At 41.6% G+C, this 19,492-nt stretch overlaps 1 pseudogene; it reads left to right on the plus strand.

Moving 5' to 3' along the window:
- Positions 1-321: 321 nt before the first annotated feature.
- On the plus strand, positions 322-18,881 carry LOC136686213 (scavenger receptor cysteine-rich type 1 protein M130-like; annotated as a pseudogene).
- The last annotated feature ends 611 nt before the right edge of the window (positions 18,882-19,492 follow it).

Below are 19,492 nucleotides of genomic sequence, written 5' to 3' on the forward strand. Positions count from 1 at the left end.
GTCAGCGTCTCTCCTCACACAAAGACAAACACCTCGAGAACCTAAGGAGGAGTTCTGTCCATCAGCGTCACACTCTTTTGATGAAAATGGAGAAAGAAGAAAATGCCTCCTCTGATTTGTCACTGAAATGTTTGATGATTTCCTCTTCTCTTTCTAATAAGGTAATAGTGAGTGTGATTGGCGGCTGGGGGAGCTCTCTCTCTCTCTCTCTCTCTCTCTCTCTCTCTCTCTCTCGCTCAGTTTCTTCAGTCTCTCTGGGGGAGTGGAGGTGAAGTGTGTTCTGCTGCTGAGGTGAATGGACTGTGTGCAGGTCAGAGGGAGATGGACAGCTGTGTGACTCTCATTCTCCTGTTCTCCACATTCACTCTCTCCACAGCTGGTGAGTCGGTGTGATTCAGATCAGTGTGAAATATTCAGCACGCTCCAGGTTTGATGTTAAACTCTGAGTGTTGTGAGCATTTGTTGTAACGGACTGAAAGAGATGTACATTTTTCTGTCTTCATTTTATTTAAAACAGGGATCAAAGTAAAAAGCTAAACGTTTCCTTGGTAACAGTTTATAGATAAATGCTTTTATTAGTAGGAGATGTTCATATGGTGTCAACTTTCTAAGAATGAAATGAACTGTAGTGTATTAAATCATCCAGGTTTGATGTAAAAGTGTAGAGAACATTTGTAGTAACTGACTTCACTAAAAATACACCTTTTGTTCGTCTTTTTAAATTATTTTAAACAAAAAAATAATAAATTTATTAACAATAATGCAAACTTTATATTTATAGAATCAACAAACATTGGTGTGATAGGATAATGAAATATTTAAAAATAAATTTACATAAAGATGTTTACTTAAATGAGAATTTCTATCTAAAATTTAACTACATAGTTTTATCATCTCTCTCTCTCTCTCTCTCTCTCTCTCTCTCTCTCTCTCTCTCTCTCGTACAGACAGTGTGAGGTTGGTGGATGGAGGCAGTCGCTGTGCTGGGAGAGTGGAGGTGTATCGTGATGAACAGTGGGGAACAGTGTGTGATTATTATAACTGGGATATGACAGATGCTGCAGTGGTGTGTAGAGAGCTGAAGTGTGGAGAGGCTCAGGGCACTCCTCAGTTTGGTCCAGGATCAGGACCGATATTGATGGGAATAGTGCAGTGTGAAGGATCAGAGACTTCACTGAATAACTGTACTTTTCCTTCATATTATGGTGAGGTCTGTACTTCTCATGACCAAGACGTTGGAGTCACCTGCTCAGGTAGGCTGCCCTCACTCCTCAATAACAAACATCACTGATATTAATAAACAATAACCAGCGCCTATCACTAATAATCAATATTGATTTCCACTTCATCTCTAAACTAAACTCTAAAGACCTCTTCACTCTGGATTGTGCTGTAGTTCAGTGAGCGCTGAGATGAACTGCTTTCTCTAAAAGACTCTTTTACACTGAACCTGTTTCAGCCGAAGCTTCACAAACTGAAGTTAAAATCATTCCAGCGTTAAACGGCTGAAAGTTTGTGGACACCTGCTTCTCCAACATTTCTTATGAAATGAAGAACACGAACAGCTTCTGCTCTTCTACAAAGACTTTAGATTAGATACTGAAACATTGATGTGGGAGTTTGATGGCACTCGGCCATGAGAACTTTACAGTGATCAGGGCCTGATGTTGGATTAGTTTTGGATCAGACTCCAACTCATCCCCTTTGTTCACCAATGGAGAACACAGTTCCACAGCCCAGTGAGGGTGGGCTTTACACCTCAGACACTACCTTCACTGCTCCAGAGTGTTCCAGTTCATCCCATGATTTTCTGTTTAGATACAGACTGTGTGTTTACATCTGACCGTCTGTGTCCACAGTGACTTCACTCATTAGAAGGGTGTCCACAAACTTTTGGATAAAGTAGTGTATGTAAAATGTAAAATGATACTCAGGCTGTTCACTCCACAACTTGGAGTACGCTGAGGGTGACCTTCATTTCCAGTGTTACAAGGCTTTACACAAATAAATTAATAAAGTAAACAGAATAAAAGCAAAATAAAAACTAAAGCCAAAATCTACTAAAAGATTTGAGGAGCACAGATTAACTGTTTAAATGAGTGACAGCAGTGAGTGGAGGAACAAGATCAAATAAAGGACTGTCTTTATATCGTCACATCAATATTATAATATAGATATATGACCTAATAACACATTTAACATTAGTAAAACTATTAGTGCTATTAGTGAAACTATTAGAAACTATCAGTCCATCTGCCAGCTTTAATCAGCCTTCACCTAGAAGTTACAAAGAAATCCACCACAATCTGAATTTGTTTCACAGCTGGAATGTGTCCAGTCAAAGAAATGTTAAAACTGACCACAAAGATAGTGTCCAGACTCATTAATATGTGACTTTATTTTAACAACATTAACAAAGAGGTAAAGGTGTAAAATCTCTCCAGAACACACCTCAAAGCCTTAAGACACACTGTTACACACTGTTTCTAAATTTACTGTTCTTCATGACATGCTTTTCCTTAAACACACAGCTCACAGAAAGTCCAGACTCACTGATGGTCCTCACCTGTGCTCTGGGAGAGTGGAGGTGCTTCATGGAGAGACCTGGTCCACAGTGTGTAAAGCTGGCTTTGATCAGCAGGATGCAGAGGTTGTGTGTAGAGAGCTGGGCTGTGGGCGTCCTGTGGAGGTGCTGGAAGCAGCTGCTTTTGGCCGAGGGGAGATCCAGATGTGGTCACAGGAGCTTCAATGCAGAGGAAACGAATCTGATATCACTCTTTGCCCAATATCACCTGCAGCTACACGCACCTGCACTCCTGATAATGATGTGGGACTGGTGTGTTCTGGTAAAGTATAAATATTTATTAATTTTATATCATATTATTTCTGTCAGGGATTACGTCATCAGTTACAGGGGAAGAGATGTAATTTGAATGACACTGTTCTGCTACCTGCAAAGACTTTTTTCCTTTCTCACTAATGTTTCAGTTGTTGTCCCACAGGGGCTCGTCTGGAGAAGGGCTGGGACTCGTGTTCTGGTCGAGTGGAGCTCCAGTATCTCAGTGAGTGGGGCACAGTGTGTGATGGAAGCTGGGATATGAGAGCTACCAGTGTCCTCTGTGGTCAGCTGAAGTGTGGGAGTGCTGTGGCTGTGTTGGGGTCAGACTGGTTTGGGGAGGGGAGTGACCGGATCTGGGCTGATGTGTTTGATTGTCAGGGAAACGAAACACACCTGTCACAATGTCCCATTTCATCATGGAGTCGAGCTGCATGCTCTCATAAACAGGACGCTGGAGTCATCTGCACGAGTAAGATCTAAAACTGTTCATATCTCAGAGTAATATATAATATAAAACAAATCTATATTAATACTTTATTTATCTCTTCATTCTCCTCTCCAGACTCTTCTCTGGCTCTTCATGAGGGGCGAGTGCGGTTGTCTGGAGGGAGGGAGTGTGAGGGGGAGGTGGAGGTGTACTTCAGTCAGGACTGGAGGAGAGTTCTGCTGGACTCCTGGAGTGTGTCTGAGGCCTCTGTGGTCTGCAGACAGCTGGGCTGTGGCTCTGCGCTCAACTTCTCCCCCTCCTCTTCATCCAGTCCTGAACACAAACACACGTGTGTGAGGGGTTTCAACTGCTCTGGGAGTGAATCTCATCTGGGGAACTGCAGCAGTGCAGAAGTAGTAAACTGCAGCTCCAGAGAACAGCTCTCTATCAGCTGCTCTGGTACGTGTTACACCACTGCTCTGATTAATCCAATGGCCTGAATCCAATGGACTGGCCTGTATTGAATGTTTATGTGGCTGTATGTTTTAATTAATGTGTTTGTGATGTAGCTGTCAGACTGGTGGGTTCTGGAGGAGCGTGTGCAGGAAGGCTGGAGGTCTTTCACAGCGGCTCATGGGGGACAGTGTGTGGTGACTTGTGGGATATTAAGGATGCGGAGGTGGTGTGCAGACAGCTGCAGTGTGGAGAGGCCCTCAGTGCCCCGGTACCAGCCCGGTTTGGACCTGGAACTGGACCCATATGGCTGAATGAGGTGCAGTGTGAGGGGAATGAGACGTCCCTGTGGAACTGCAGATATCAGCTGAGTGAAGGGGGTGAATGTGGACACAAGGAGGACGTAGGAGTGGTGTGTTCAGGTAAAATTATATTATGATAATTAACATGTACAAACAAGAAATGGTTAATTTTGTCAAAGAATATAAACAAAAGCAGTGAACACATCATAAATGACATAATAAAAGGGTCTGTTAAAGACTAAAGCTTAAGCTAAAAAATACTGAACAAAAATATAAAGGAAACACTTGTTTTTGCTCCCGTTTTTCATGAGCTAACCTCAATGATCTAAGACTTTTTCTTTGTTCACAAAAGGCCAAATGCTCACATTCAGTGCAGATGGCAGACGTGTGTATGGCGTCATGTGGGTGAGCGGTTTGTTGATGTCAACGTTGTGAATGGAGTGGCCCATGGTGGCGGTGGGGTTATGGTAGGGCAGGTGTATGTTATGAACAAAGATTCTGAGGCCCCTTTTTGTGCCATTCACCTACGACCTTCACCTCGTGTTGCAACATGATCGTTGCACAGCCGTTAAACAAGAGAGGACCAACATTCCACAGGCTACAATCAACTTTATGTGAAGGAGATGTATTGCACTGCATGAGGCAAATGGTGGTCACATCAGGTACTGACTGGTTTTCTGACCCCCCCCCAGACCCCCCCCAATTACAGTAAAAGTAAACTGCACATTCCAGAGTGGCCTTTTTTTGTGGCCAGCCTAAGGCTCACCAGTGCAATAATCATGCAGTCTAATCAGCATCTTCATATGCCACACCTGTGAGGTGGATGGAGTATCTCTGCATGCTCACTAGGAGAAGTACTCACTAACACAGATTTAGAGAAATTTGTGAACACCATTTGAGAGAAAAAGGGCATTTGTGAAGATAGAAAAAGTCTTAGATCCTTGAAGTCAGCTCATGAAAAACGAGAGCAAAAACAAAAGTGTTGCATTTATAATTTTCTTCAGTATAAATCCTCTACTCCCCCCAGAGTATAAGGAGATGAGACTCACTGAGGGCTGTGAGGGGACTCTGGAAGTGTTCTACAATGGGACCTGGGGTAATGTGTGTGAAAACGGGATGACTGAAGAAACCGTTAGTCTGGTCTGTCAGGAGCTGAACTGTGGAAAATCTGGAAGTGAGAGAAATGGAAAAGCGAGATTGGAATCAGCTCCTAACTGGCTGGACTTTGTGAAATGTAGGACACATGACTCCACTCTGTGGCACTGTCCATCTTCCCCCTGGGGTCAGAACAGCTGTGATAACCGTAATGAAGTGGCACACATCACCTGCTCAGGTAGGCAGTTCTACAGTTTACAGAGAAAGAGTGTATAATTAAAATTACACACACCACATACACCATCAGAATCACATAAATACTGTATGTTCTTATTCCAGACGAGGGAAAATCATCACACACTCCTCGAACATGCTTTTTAGCTCTGCACCAGAAACAGTGTTCAAGTAAGACTTTTAAACACCAAGTATCTCAGTAACTGCTTTTGTGTTTCTTTTAGATGAGAATGTGTCATTATCAGAGAAACACCCTCTGAATTCAGAAATCAGTCTCTGAAACGTAAATATAAGTATCACTTGATGATGCTGATAATAATAATGTATTTATTAATTTATAGAATATGTGATTAGATTTGTGTAGCTGTTTCCGTGTGTGTGTGTGTGTGTGTGTGTGTGTGTGTGTGTGTGTGTGTGTGTAGATCACCTGCCTCTCAGACTGAGTGGAGGAAATAGAAGCTGCTCTGGGAGACTGGAGGTGTATTATAACTCTGACTGGGGGTCCATCTGTGATGATCTGTGGGACATCAGGGACGCTCAGGTGGTCTGCAGGCAGCTGGGCTGTGGGCCGGCGCTGAGGGCTGATGGGAGTGCTGTCTTTGGTGCTGGTGAAGGGCCGATCTGGCTGAACAGAGTGAAGTGTAGAGGGAATGAGATTCACCTGTGGGACTGTCCTCATTCCCTGAAGAACCACACTGACCGCTCCCACAGACAGGACGCTGGAGTCACCTGTGCAGGTCAGAGACCACTGGAGTTAGGAGTTTGTGTCTTTAATCAAAACTGCTGTACCCCAGGGTAAATAAAGCTTCACTGAAAGGTGCAGTGATACCCTTTAGTTAATAGCATCTAATACTAGTCTCACACATGCAGTGTTCAAACTGTACGGCTTAAGATTACGAATGGTCAGTTAATGTTAAGGAACAGTTAATAACCTTTGTTTTACAGAGTTTATATTAGTATTTAATGTTCCACTTCTGTATTTCTAGAGATATCTGTGCCTACTACTACTGCACTCACCACAACCACCGTCTCCACCACCACAGGTACTGTTTTAATCTCTTAGTCCATTTTTAAATAGTTTTTCTTAAAGATTGTTCAGGGCTGTTCAATGTTTCTGTTCTTTGATAATAATGGATTGATTTTACAGACTATGAAGACGTGGAGGAGGAGCCTCAGACAGAGATGAATCATGTGACTGAGAGACCACACCCAGTGTCTTTCCTCAGGAAACTACATTCAAACCTCTTCAGACGCAACAAGTGATTCTGTTATAGATCAGAATTCATATTTTAAAGGAATATAAACATTGTTTATTGTAGCTTTACAGATCTCAGAGAGGACACGGTGGTATTAAACACCTCCAGGAGTAAAACACCAGCCTCAGTGAGCTACACTCTCAATACAGATGTGTTAAAACAACATGCAGTGTATTATTTTGAGCACATCTGTATGTCCAGGTCAGAATGAGAGTTTCTTATGGTGTAAGTGTGTAATGTGTGGAATCTGCTGCTGTGGTCTGAGAGATAATTCTGTTCTCCTCTCTTCTCCAGATGTTGAGCAGCAGTAGACCACTGGACACTTGATAACTGTTAATCTGTCTCTCTCTGACTCTCAGTGTCTCAGAAATGATGTGTTACAGAACAGAAAATAGATTAGACACATTACAGAACAGACTGTATATTCCTTTACCATTTTATTACATTATCTTTGTATTTTGTTCTTTTTTATTGTGAATCTTCAATCATTTCTAACATCCTGACCTGTCCTTACTGAACACAATCTTTAAATAAATACATCAAATAATATCCATTTACCTCTTTACTGTGATGTTGTTCAGACACTGACCACTGTTCCCTTTCCCCTTGTTCTTCAATGGTCAGGACCCCCACAGGACCCCCACAGAGCAGGTGTGATTTGGGCGGTGGATCATTCTCAGTGCTGCAGTGACACTGACGTGGTGGTGGTGGTGGAGTTGTGCTGCTACAAGAGAATCAGACACAGCAGTGCTGATGGTGTGTTTGTGAAGATGAAAATGAACTGGAATTTTGAGTTAATTTGGTTTTATAAATTCATTCATTCATCTTCATTCTCTGTGGTTCTGTAGCCTGCCCAGAAACATTGAACACAAGGCAGGACAGGGCTCCAGGTCATCACAGGGCATCACACACTCACACAGTCACACACAAATGTGAACACTTTTGCACAGCCAATCCACCCATGAACTTGTATGTTCAGATTGTGGGAGGAAACCCAAAAAGACACAGGGAGAACACACCACACTCCTCACTGACAGTGACCTGAGGCAGGGATTGATCCCAGTTTAGCCCCGCCCACTCAAACTGAAGTTATACAGAGGGATGAGGAGAGCATAGAAAAAAAAATGTTGGTTGTTTTGGTTCATCACTTGATCACATGAACGCATGATCAGCTTTTAAAGAAAACACTACCAAATAAATGTAGATCAATGGCCTGAGTTTATGAAGAATTTACTGTAGTTTCTTTTTTTCTAAAACCGTTTCAGAAACATTTCAGAAACCTCTACAATGTTTGGGTGAGTTTACAATTTATACCGACTCTGTAAGCGCAGAGGATTCTGGGAGTTGGAGTTCTGAGTGCTGGTGGCACCTGATCTCCTAGTGCAGGGCATACTCCCCCTACTGGCAGACCATCCTCACACAATATCTATTAAACACACTTTCATTCATTCATTCATTCATTCATTCATTCATTCATTCATTATCTGTAACCGCTTATGCAGTTCAGGATCACGGTGGGTCCAGAGCCTACCTGGAATCACTGGGTGCAAGGCGGGAATACACCCTGGAGGGGGCGCCAGTCCTTCACAGGGCAACACACACACTCACACTTTCACACCTATAGACACTTTTGAGTCACCAATCCGCCTACCAACATGTGTTTTTGGACTGTGGGAGGAAACCAGAGCACCCAGAGGAAACCCACGTAGACACAGGGAGAACACACCAACTCCTCACAGACAGTCACCCGGAGCTGTGTGACTGCGACACTACCTGCTGCGCCACCGTGCCGCCCTATTAAACACACTTTATTAATAAAATCTTACTCAGGAAATATAAGTGTTTAAGAAATGTGGAATTTTAAAATAAAATATAAGTCATTTATCCTCTGGCCAATAAACAAAATCAGATTTCAGCTCAAATGTCTGAACTAACTCGAGTTACTGACAAATATAAAGTTACACTGACACTTTATTAATAAAATCTTATTTACGACACTAACATATTTAAAAAAAGTGGAATTTAAAGGTAAAATATTGGTGTCTGAGCTACTGGCATCACAATTTCTACCGGTTAAATAGACATTTAGAGCTTAATCTCTGAACTAAAACTAGTGTTTCTTTGAAGTAGAGGTTTACACTGGAAATGTATTAAAATAATCTCATTCAGGAAACACTGACACAACATTTTGTATGAGATGAACTCACTGTGGTTCAGATCCAGTGTCTAAACTAAAACTAGTTTTACTGAGAAATACAGATTTACACTGGAATTTAATGAATACAATCTTATTCAGAACACATACAGCTTTAAGAAAAGCGTGACTGGGGCTGAAATCCACTTTCTTTATTTGTACAAAGACTTGACCAACCATAAGTGTGATGTTAGCTGGGAACAAAACAAAATTGATGTAATAAGAAGCTGTACCTAACAAACTGTCAGCTGAGTGTCCAGAAGTTTGTAGACACTCTTCTAATGAGTGAAGTCAGCTACTTTAAGGTGGAGCCACTGTGGACACAGGTGTTGAGTTGTTGACACAGTGTGTATAATCTCCACAGAAGAGCAGTGTCTATAGAAGAGGACGCTGTGGAGCAGCTGCACATGAGCGGTCACCAGGCCCAATGCCCAGCGTGGACTAGAGGAGTATGAAGCATTTTCCTCGTTCTCTGAAGTAATGGAGGTCCATCAAATACATTTGTTTCAGCATTAAACAAGTCCTTAACCTCACTAATGTTTCTGTGTCAGAACATTTCTCACAGAAATGTTCAAACACGTAGTTAAAGGCCTTCCCGGAAAAGCAGAAGCAGCAAACGGTGGACAAACTCTTCGTTAATACTTCAATCTCAGACGAAACGTAGGATGCGCAGCTGTCCACAAACTTTTGTCCCTGTAGTGAATGTGTGGCTGTACTTCACAGACATTAGAAATCCTCTGGCTCCATCTTGTGAAGAAAACTATCTCCTACAGGGATTGATCCACAGCGCTTCTGTAAGACCTTATTTATCAATGTGAAAATACAAGTGTTAAAGTAAATGACTGCCATTAAAACACTGTTATTATTACATTTCTTACATTATTTATAGATTTTATTCTAGATATTTTTATAGTCACTATTGCCCTTCACTGTGCTTAGTACATGTCAAAAATACTTTTACAATTACATTTTCCTCAATTCTGACTACATTAGTAAGTAATAGTAATTAATAATAATTCTGAAACAGTTTCGTTTATTTAAAGTATTTTAAATGATGAACTAATATTTCTGTGTGTATTTGTAATTCAGATCATTTTTAGACTGTGTGTTAATCAGAGAGTGTGTGCTTATCAGTGTGTGTGTTTATCAGAGTGTGTGTTTATCAGTGAGTGTGTGTTTATCAGAGTGTGTGTTTATCAGTGTGTGTGTTTATCAGAGTGTGTGTTTATCAGTGAGTGTGTGTTTATCAGAGTGTGTGTTTATCAGAGTGTGTGTTTATCAGTGAGTGGATCAGCTGTGTGCAGGTGCAGCATTAAAGCTCTTCTTCACTGGAGTGTTTCCTCTCTCTGAAGTCAGTCTCCTGTTTGCTGGGGACCCTCTGAGCACACTGCCGTCAACTTCTCTCCTCACACAAAGACAAACACCTCGAGAACCTAAGGAGGAGTTCTGTCCATCAGCGTCACACTCTTTTGATGAAAATGGAGAAAGAAGAAAATGCCTCCTCTGATTTGTCACTGAAATGTTTGATTTCCTCTTCTCTTTCTAATAAGGTAAAAGTGAGTGTGATTGGCGGCTGGGGGAGCTCTCTCTCTCTCTCTCTCTCTCTCTCTCTTTCTCTCAGTTTCTTCAGTCTCTCTGGGGGAGTGGAGGTGAAGTGTGTTCTGCTGCTGAGGTGAATGGACTGTGTGCAGGTCAGAGGGAGATGGACAGCTGTGTGACTCTCATTCTCCTGTTCTCCACATTCACTCTCTCCACAGCTGGTGAGTACACTCTCTACTGATCAGTGAAGTACACAGCAAGCAAGTGTAGAAAAAAAATGGTGGACAAAGGCTGAAAATTCCTGTTTAAAGTGTTTTCATTGGCGTGAGTGTTACTATGTGTCAGTAGCATGTTACAATGTCAAACATATACTGTCCTGCACAAGCAGCACTTAATTTCTTTTTTCACCTCTCAGTTACATTACAGATTATGTTATGGATTACTTTTATAGACATTTTTGTTATAGACAGTCGCCCGGAGTGGGGCTCAAACCCACAAATCCAGGACCCTGGAGCTGTGTGACAGTGACACTACTGTTGCTCCACTTTGTTGACCCCACTTTGTGAAGCCTTTAGAAATTGTATATTTCTGTATAAATATTAACTAAATAAAACATCATCAAATTGTTTATATAGAAAATAATACAGAATGCAGCTAATAATAATACAGTTATACAGAAAATAATCATTGATAAATCCAACTAATAAATGAGACAACACTATTAAACTTGATTATTTGTTTATTGAGGAGTCAGCAGGTGTGCATGGCAACAAAAGAGAAGAAAAATGAGGAGTAACTTGTAGACTCATGTTGTGTACATTTGTACGCATGTACAACTAGCTGTAGTTGGTCTCTCCTCCACTCCTTCTCTGTGTTAGTTAAGTTCCTCAACATCTAGATTATAGTTCAGTTGAAACGTTCAGGTGGATTGCCCTGAGGGTGGTATGATGAAGTGCGGGAATGACGGATACCAGAAAGCTTTTGGAGTGTGGGATATAACTGATTCTCAAACTCACTGCCTTGATCATGAAGTAGCTTAAAGTAGATATCCAAAAACAACGCATGAAATCATTACAAATGCACTTGGCTGTGGTCTTTCCAATCTTATTCTTTGGGGGATATGCCTGAGCAAATCTAGTAAAATGATTAATCACTACAAGCATATACTCATAGCCACACTTACTGGTCTACAGATGTAGAGTCAAAACACACTAGCTCAAGGAGAACATATGATGTAATACTGCTCATGGGAGCTTGAATCTGGAGTCACTGGCTTCTTGGACTTGATGCATGGACATTCCTTGGTGACATAGACCTTGAATTTTCTGGTCATAAAGGGCCAATAAAATTGTTCCCTTGTTAGATGGAGCACCTTTTCTGTGTCAACATGAGCATTTTGTTTATGAAGCTGTTTCAGGACCATCCCCCAGTAATTGGCTGGGAGACCTAACTATTTCCTCTCATTTGTTCTTCGGTAGAAGTCCCTTTGTGCAGGACTTGTGTAGGTTTCTATGTCCAATGGGACACATGACAGCATATCTGCATCATAATTAGGTTTTCCTGGTCTATACTTTTTGTCAGACATAAACTCTGCTCCCCTACCCACCTATGGTCCATTGAGTTTACCTGTACTCATGATGCAGGTCAAAGGATTATTGTCAGTGTACACCATGAAATGGGGTGCATAGTATGTGTAATTCCTAAACTTTTGACACACTGGCCACTGTGTAGATGGTAGTTACACACAGCTGCCATCAGTGTCCTACCCTTATACCCGATAACCCTTAGCTTGCCATCCTGCCTCTGGTAGAGGATCGCCCAGAAGCCCTGGTCTGAGGCATTGGTATGTAGTAAAAAAGGAACGTCAAAATCAGGATATGCCAGCACTGGAGGGTTCATGAGTAGAATGATGTGTTGCTCAATGGCTTGGTTTTTTGTTTAGTTTTGTTTTTGTGATTAACAATTTTTTTATAATTCCATTAAAAAAAAAAAAAGGGGGGGGGGGGGGGCAAGAGACAATCAAAACATAAAAGTAAAAAGAAACAAATGTGGAGTTGGATAAATGAAAACTTACACCAAAACACTTTTGTCCTAGAAACTTAATAAACATACCTCCAGAAACCTAAAGCTTATAGGGATTGAAAATACATTTATTTTTAGCTTGTTCTAGAACATAAGTAACAACTCAGACCGTGACTTCTGATGGCCCACCCATACGTATTCATATGATAATTGCATGCTAATCCATTCACTCTTATTGGAGGATTATGAACAGTGTGTGAAAATGCTCATTTTAGTCATGTAAACTAAAGAACATGTCTGTTTTCACACTGATCGCGGAGCTTGAAGACAGCATAGTCGTGCTTTTCAGCTGCATGAGAAAGATGAGCAAGTGAAATATATTTGACATGTTTTTCTGCAGTATGTTTTTTCGCAGATTAGCTTCTAGCTATTTCCAGCGACAGAATTTGTGAAGCTGACGGTAAATGTTTTGTAATTGCGCAGAGACAGAGAGCTCAGTTTTTAAAAACAGCTTGTAGTAAAGTTTGGATTCTCTCTGTTGCTTTCAAGCAGTCATCTGAAGCTCATATTTATGGCTTTGTTACTCCAAAGCAGTCTGTGTCGTTATTAAATAACTAAAATACCACCATTTACAACCAAATGATTCAGTTGGTCTCACTGATGGGGTGGGGTTGGGGCTAAAGGGCCATTATCTTTGACAGTAGTGAGGGGATTTCTCACCTGTGATTTTAAACCTATTCAAATACTGTCACGATGGGGAACCCAGCCGAAGTCATCACAGTGCTCCAATAATGAGAAACAGGACAATGAGAAAAAGTTTGAGTGCACCACAGGCAGCTGCTGACAAACGTGTGGGAGATGGATGAAAGAATGTGGGTTTGTGAGCAGAGCTCACAAATGTATGTGTATTGCAACCGAGAGATTATGTGATCCCCAATGTTGATGTTTGCTTGCCAAGCCTCTAAGTGTCTTGGATGGCAACTTACTTCTTTTTCTTGCATGAAGTGTCAGGCCTGATATATTTTGGAGTAGGTCATAGATGGGCTTTGCTTCTTCACATTCCCAACTGTCTGTGGTGTCTTACTGGCCAACAACTGTACAGCTTGTGGTTAGTCCTCACTCCCTGAGCTGACACAAGATGACTTCCTGTCAATATTTTTCAGGTCTTAGTTTTACCCCATGACACTGGAGGAATTTGCATGATCATAATGTTTCTGCATTACAAAGAACATAGTTGAGATAGGGGACGCAGCATTCATCCCTCAGGGGGCCCAGCAGCACCTCCACACTCCTTTGGAAGGCTGTGGAGGCAATCCAGCCTTACATCAAAAGCTCCTGGTTATACTCCTTTACTTATATGAGCAGTGATTTGTGGACTGAGGATCATGCTTTCTGAGGTTGTCACAAGGGTACTTACAGGTGATATTGCGGGAACACTACTGACTACTGGACCTCTCTCAGACTTTCTATGTAGAGCCTTTAAAGTAACTCTTGCCACAGCTTGTACACTACAAAGGACTTTAGCAAAGTAAGTGTGTTTTGTGCTTTTGCTCACTGGTGTGACAACATAAGGTTTCTTTGAAGTCTGTATCTCCAGTAGGCCCTCTTCAAGTTCTAATTCTAATCTAATCTAGAAACTGAAGTTCTAATCTAACTTCAAGTTGTGGAATTTCTTTGTCAGGTTCAAAAAGGATAAATTAATCCAGTAGATCCATACTTGAAGGATGGCTAGCTAACATCTGCCTAGCTATCGGGTTCATGTAAGGAACATAGAAGCTACACAATTTGCATATACAGTAACACTCACATTAGGTTGAGGGTTTGACAAGGCATCATGCCAATCAACATTACCCCTGCAGCAAATTTTAGAAGGAACAACATGACTCTAAACAATGGTGCCAATCACATCATTCAACTTCAACAACTGTGCCATACCTGCATCCTCAGACTCAGCCAAACATTAAACATTAGCTCTCTAAGACAGATGTGTATATTTCCATTACTTGGCTATTTTTCGTTTGGTCAAGGCTTTGTAACACACAAGTTTGTGAAACAAAGGGAGAAAACAAAGTGTTTCATTAGTTTAGAAATGCTCAATATATATGGTTAGTTGACCATATTTCATTAATTAATAAATTAATAAATTATTCATATTCATTAATACATTTTTAATTAGATTTTGCATGCTTAATTACACTTTGAAGTGTAAAAACACTGTATAGTGTACACTTTATAGAAATGTGTTTTACGTTCAGATTAAAAACATTTTCAATTTCTTTCTTTCTCTATCTCTCTCTCTCTCTCTCGTACAGACAGTGTGAGGTTGGTGAATGGAGACAGTCCCTGTGCTGGGAGAGTGGAGGTTCTTCATGAAGGACAGTGGGGAACAGTGTGTGGTGATGGCTGGGATATGAGAGATGCTGCAGTGGTGTGTAGAGAGCTGAACTGTGGGGAGGCTGTAAATGCCCCAGAGTATGGTCACTTTGGAGCAGGATCAGGACCAATCTGGATGGATGATGTGGACTGTAGTGGATCAGAGTCTACACTGAAGAACTGTAGCTCACAAGGATGGGGTAAAAGTAACTGTGGTCATCATGAAGATGCTGGAGTCATCTGCTCAGGTAAACTGCTGTCAGTCATCACATGAATCACAGTCTGTGTTAATATTATCATTAACATCACACCATTCATTTTACTGAGGATTCTGAGTGTAATTAGTGGTGAATAACAAGACTCTTTTACACCAGTGTTCCTGAACAGAGACATGAGAGATGTGTAAATACAGACTGTAGGGAAGTGAAACAGCCAAACACTTTTCAGAATAAAGGAGCAGATCATATAGTTTCTCACTAAAAGAAGTCAACTGGTTTATACTTCTCACAACACAAGCCCTTTCTCTCACTGTTCATCCTGAGATCACTGTGGAGGAACAGGATGAACTACTACTGCAGATATACTCAACCCCTCTTTACCAACCTCTGTTGCAACTCAGACTTCAGATGACTATTGCAGTCTCAGAATTACTGAACCATTATTTGACACATCCTCCCCCACCCCAAGTGCAAACAGCTGAACTTTTCTAAATTCTGCTTAAAAAAACCTAATTTGCAGTGGGCACTCAATAATTTTAATTGCAGCTGTACAAAATACACACACACACACACACACACATACATATACATACATACATACAGCTATATGTAAATATTTGGGCAAGTCAGTCAGATTAAGTGTGGTGTATTGAAACAATGGTAATGGGAAACCAGGTGGTAATGGGTGTGAATCTATAATTTATTATCTATTATTCTGTGCTGTAAAATAACTGTAATATAACTGAAATACACACAGGTCACAGAAAGTCCAGACTCACTGATGGTCCTCACCTGTGCTCTGGGAGAGTGGAGGTGCTTCATGTGAAGGCCTGGTCCACAGTGTGTGGTGCTGGCTTTGATCAGCAGGATGCAGAGGTTGTGTGTAGAGAGCTGGACTGTGGGAGTCCTGTGGAGGTGCTGGGAGCAGCTGCTTTTGGCCGAGGGGAGGTCCAGGTGTGGTCAGAGGAGCTTCAGTGTAGAGGAAATGAACCTCGGATACAACTGCACTCATGATAATGATGTGGGACTGGTGTGTTCTGGTAAAGTATAAATATTTAAACTCTATTTTAAAAGTCCTCTTCTCTGCTTGTAACACTCTGTGAGCAGTGATCTGCACTTATCTGAGCTAATTCCTGTAATATGATGTTCATTCAGGTCGCACAGAAGTTCGTCTGGAGAAGGGCTGGGACTCGTGTTCTGGTCGAGTGGAGCTCCAGTATCTCAGTGAGTGGGGCACAGTGTGTGATGGAAGCTGGGATATGAGAGCTGCCAGTGTCCTCTGTGGTCAGCTGAAGTGTGGGAGTGCTGTGGCTGTGTTGGGGTCAGACTGGTTTGGGGAGGGGAGTGACCGGATCTGGGCTGATGTGTTTGATTGTCAGGGAAACGAAACCCACCTGTCACAATGTCCCATTTCATCATGGAGTCGAGCTGCATGCTCTCATAAACAGGACGCTGGAGTCATCTGCACGAGTGAGATCTAAAACTGTTCATATCCTCTTAGAGTAATATATAATATAAAACAAATCTATATTAATACTTTATTTAACTCATCATTCTCCTCTCCAGACTCTTCTCTGGCTCTTCATGAGGGGCGAGTGTGGTTGTCTGGAGGGAGGGAGTGTGAGGGGGAGGTGGAGGTGTACTTCAGTCAGGACTGGAGGAGAGTTCTGCTGGACTCCTGGAGTGTGTCTGAGGCCTCTGTGGTCTGCAGACAGCTGGGCTGTGGCTCTGTGCTCAACTTCTCCCCCTCCTCTTCATCCAGTCCTGAACACACACACACATGTGTGAGGGGTTTCAGCTGCTCTGGGAGTGAAGCTCATCTGGGGAACTGCAGCAGTGCAGAAGTAGTAAACTGCAGATCCAGAGAACAGCTCTCTATCACCTGCTCTGGTGAGAATTACAATATCTAATTACTAAATTGCATACATAACCTGAATTATCATTTATTATAATAATTTCTGTCCTATTTACGGTCAGATGATTATAATCATGTGGAGAAACCATAACTTTATCAACCTCACACTGATATGTTGTGTGTGTATAGATGGGTTTAACTCCGTCCACAGCTCCGTCAGACTGGTGGGTTCTGGAGGAGCATGTGCAGGAAGGCTGGAGGTCTTTCACAGCGGCTCATGGGGGACAGTGTGTGGTGACTTGTGGGATATTAAGGATGCGCAGGTGGTGTGCAGACAGCTGCAGTGTGGACAGGCCCTCAGTGCCCCGGTACCAGCCCGGTTTAGACTTGGAACTGGACCCATATGGCTGAATGAGGTGCAGTGTGAGGGGAATGAGATGTCCCTGTGGAACTGCAGATATCAGCTGAGTGAAGGAGACGAATGTGGACAAAAGGATGAAGTAGGAGTGGTGTGTTCAGGTGAAGTCATATTACGATTGTTAACATGTACAAGCAAGTAATGTTTACATTTTACAAAAAGTGTTCTAAATTTAATCAATTAACACGCTCTCATTCAATAATAGGTCTGTTAAAGACATAATTCATCCTTCTCCCCCAGAGTTTAAGGAGATGAGACTCACTGAGGGCTGTGAGGGGACTCTGGAAGTGTTCTACAATGGGACCTGGGGTAATGTGTGTGAAAACGGGATGACTGAAGAAGCCGTTAGTCTGGTCTGTCAGGAGCTGAACTGTGGAAAATCTGGAAGTGAGAGAAATGGAAAAGCGAGAGTGGAATCAGCTCCTAACTGGCTGGACTTTGTGAAATGTAGGACACATGACTCCAATCTGTGGCACTGTCCATCTTCTCCCTGGGGTCAGAACAGCTGTGATAACCGTAATGAAGTGGCACACATCACCTGCACAGGTAGGCAGTTCTACAGTTTATACAGAGACATAAACAAAAGTTTTACAGGGTAAAAACTGCATGAATAAATGTACACACACACACACACACACACACACACACACACTGCAGTCATAAAATAAATACTTTAAATTCATGTTTCAGACAAGGGACAATCATCACAATGTCCTCAAACACACCTTTCATCTCTGCACCAGAAACAGTGCTCAAGTAAGGCTTTTTAAAAAATCTATTTAAGTAACTTTTTAATGTTACTCTTTCCTGTGAAACCCCTCTCTTTATAAATTTCAGAGGAAATCAGCTGAATTCTGTAATGGATTTTTATTGATTTATTTATTTTATGTTGGCTTCAAATGTAAAACTGATTTTGAAATCATGATATAAAAAATAATTGTGTTTCTTTGTGTGTGTGTGTGTGTGTAGATCACCTGCCTCTCAGACTGAAGGGAGGAGAGGGAAGCTGCTCTGGGAGACTGGAGGTGTATTATAACTCTATGTGGGAGTCTGTCAGTGATGATCTGTGGGGCATCAGGGACGCTCAGGTGGTCTGCAGGCAGCTGGGCTGTGGGCCGGCGCTGAGGGCTGATGGGAGTACTGTCTTTGGTGCTGGTGAAGGGCTGATCTGGCTGAACAGAGTGAAGTGTAGAGGGAATGAGATTCACCTGTGGGACTGTCCTCATTCCCTGAAGAACCACACTGACCGCTCCCACAGACAGGACGCTGGAGTCACCTGTGCAGGTCAGAGACCACTGAGTTAGGGGTTTCTGATCACATCACCTTTATTCTAGGTTTAATATCTGCTGACCACATGGAGACATATATGGATGCACTCAGCATTTATGTTTTCTATGTCATTTCTGTGTTTACAGACATCTGAACCTTTTACTACTAAAGGAAGGAGGAGCCTCAGACAGAGATGAATCATGTGACTGAGAGACTGCACCCAGTGTCTTTTTTTCAGGAAACTACATTCAAACCTCTTCAGATGCAACAAGTGATTTTTTTTTTATTGGTTATAAATTTAGAGAGATAACTCTATTATAATTGGAGTACATACTTATTCTACATCTAATGTTACTGTTTTACATTTTTCATACCTTTAAATCATTTTATTGTGACTCTTCAATCATTTCCAACATTTCTAACATTTGTAACATTTGTAATGACCTATAAACTTTACTGAACATGTGCTTTAAATAAACACATAAAAGACAGTTTGGCCTCATTGCCCTTGTTTTTATTATAAAATACCTTTTGATCAAATAAATTCCTAACAATCTCATATATATATATATATCATTTTTATTTATTTTCAGTGCAGCAGTTTGGTACAAGGCCAGAGGCTAACGTTAACTTGCTGCTTTTTAGAGTGCTTTCTCACAACCTGAGCAAAATTTCTCAGATCCTCCTGTGTTACCCTAACAGTTATTTGCAAGCCATTTTCATAACTTTCATAACATTGCCATCATTGTTATCTGTTGTGCTCTCGTTACTGACCTCAAGCCCAGAACTGGTAAAAAATAACATTATAAACCACACTCTGACGGTGAACCGGAGGCCAGTGAAGCTGATGATTGGAGCAGATTTATATTTGAACAGGTGCCTTAATGAAGGCTGAAAGAAGACCCACAATATGGCGTCAAAATAGGTTCTAATGTTCTATGAACCAACAAACAGGATCCATAACCAATAAATGACATTTTTGTAATTGAGAAAACTGT

This window comes from Hoplias malabaricus, chromosome 2, assembly GCF_029633855.1.
Source record: "Hoplias malabaricus isolate fHopMal1 chromosome 2, fHopMal1.hap1, whole genome shotgun sequence".
Classification (NCBI taxonomy): Eukaryota; Metazoa; Chordata; class Actinopteri; order Characiformes; family Erythrinidae; genus Hoplias; species Hoplias malabaricus.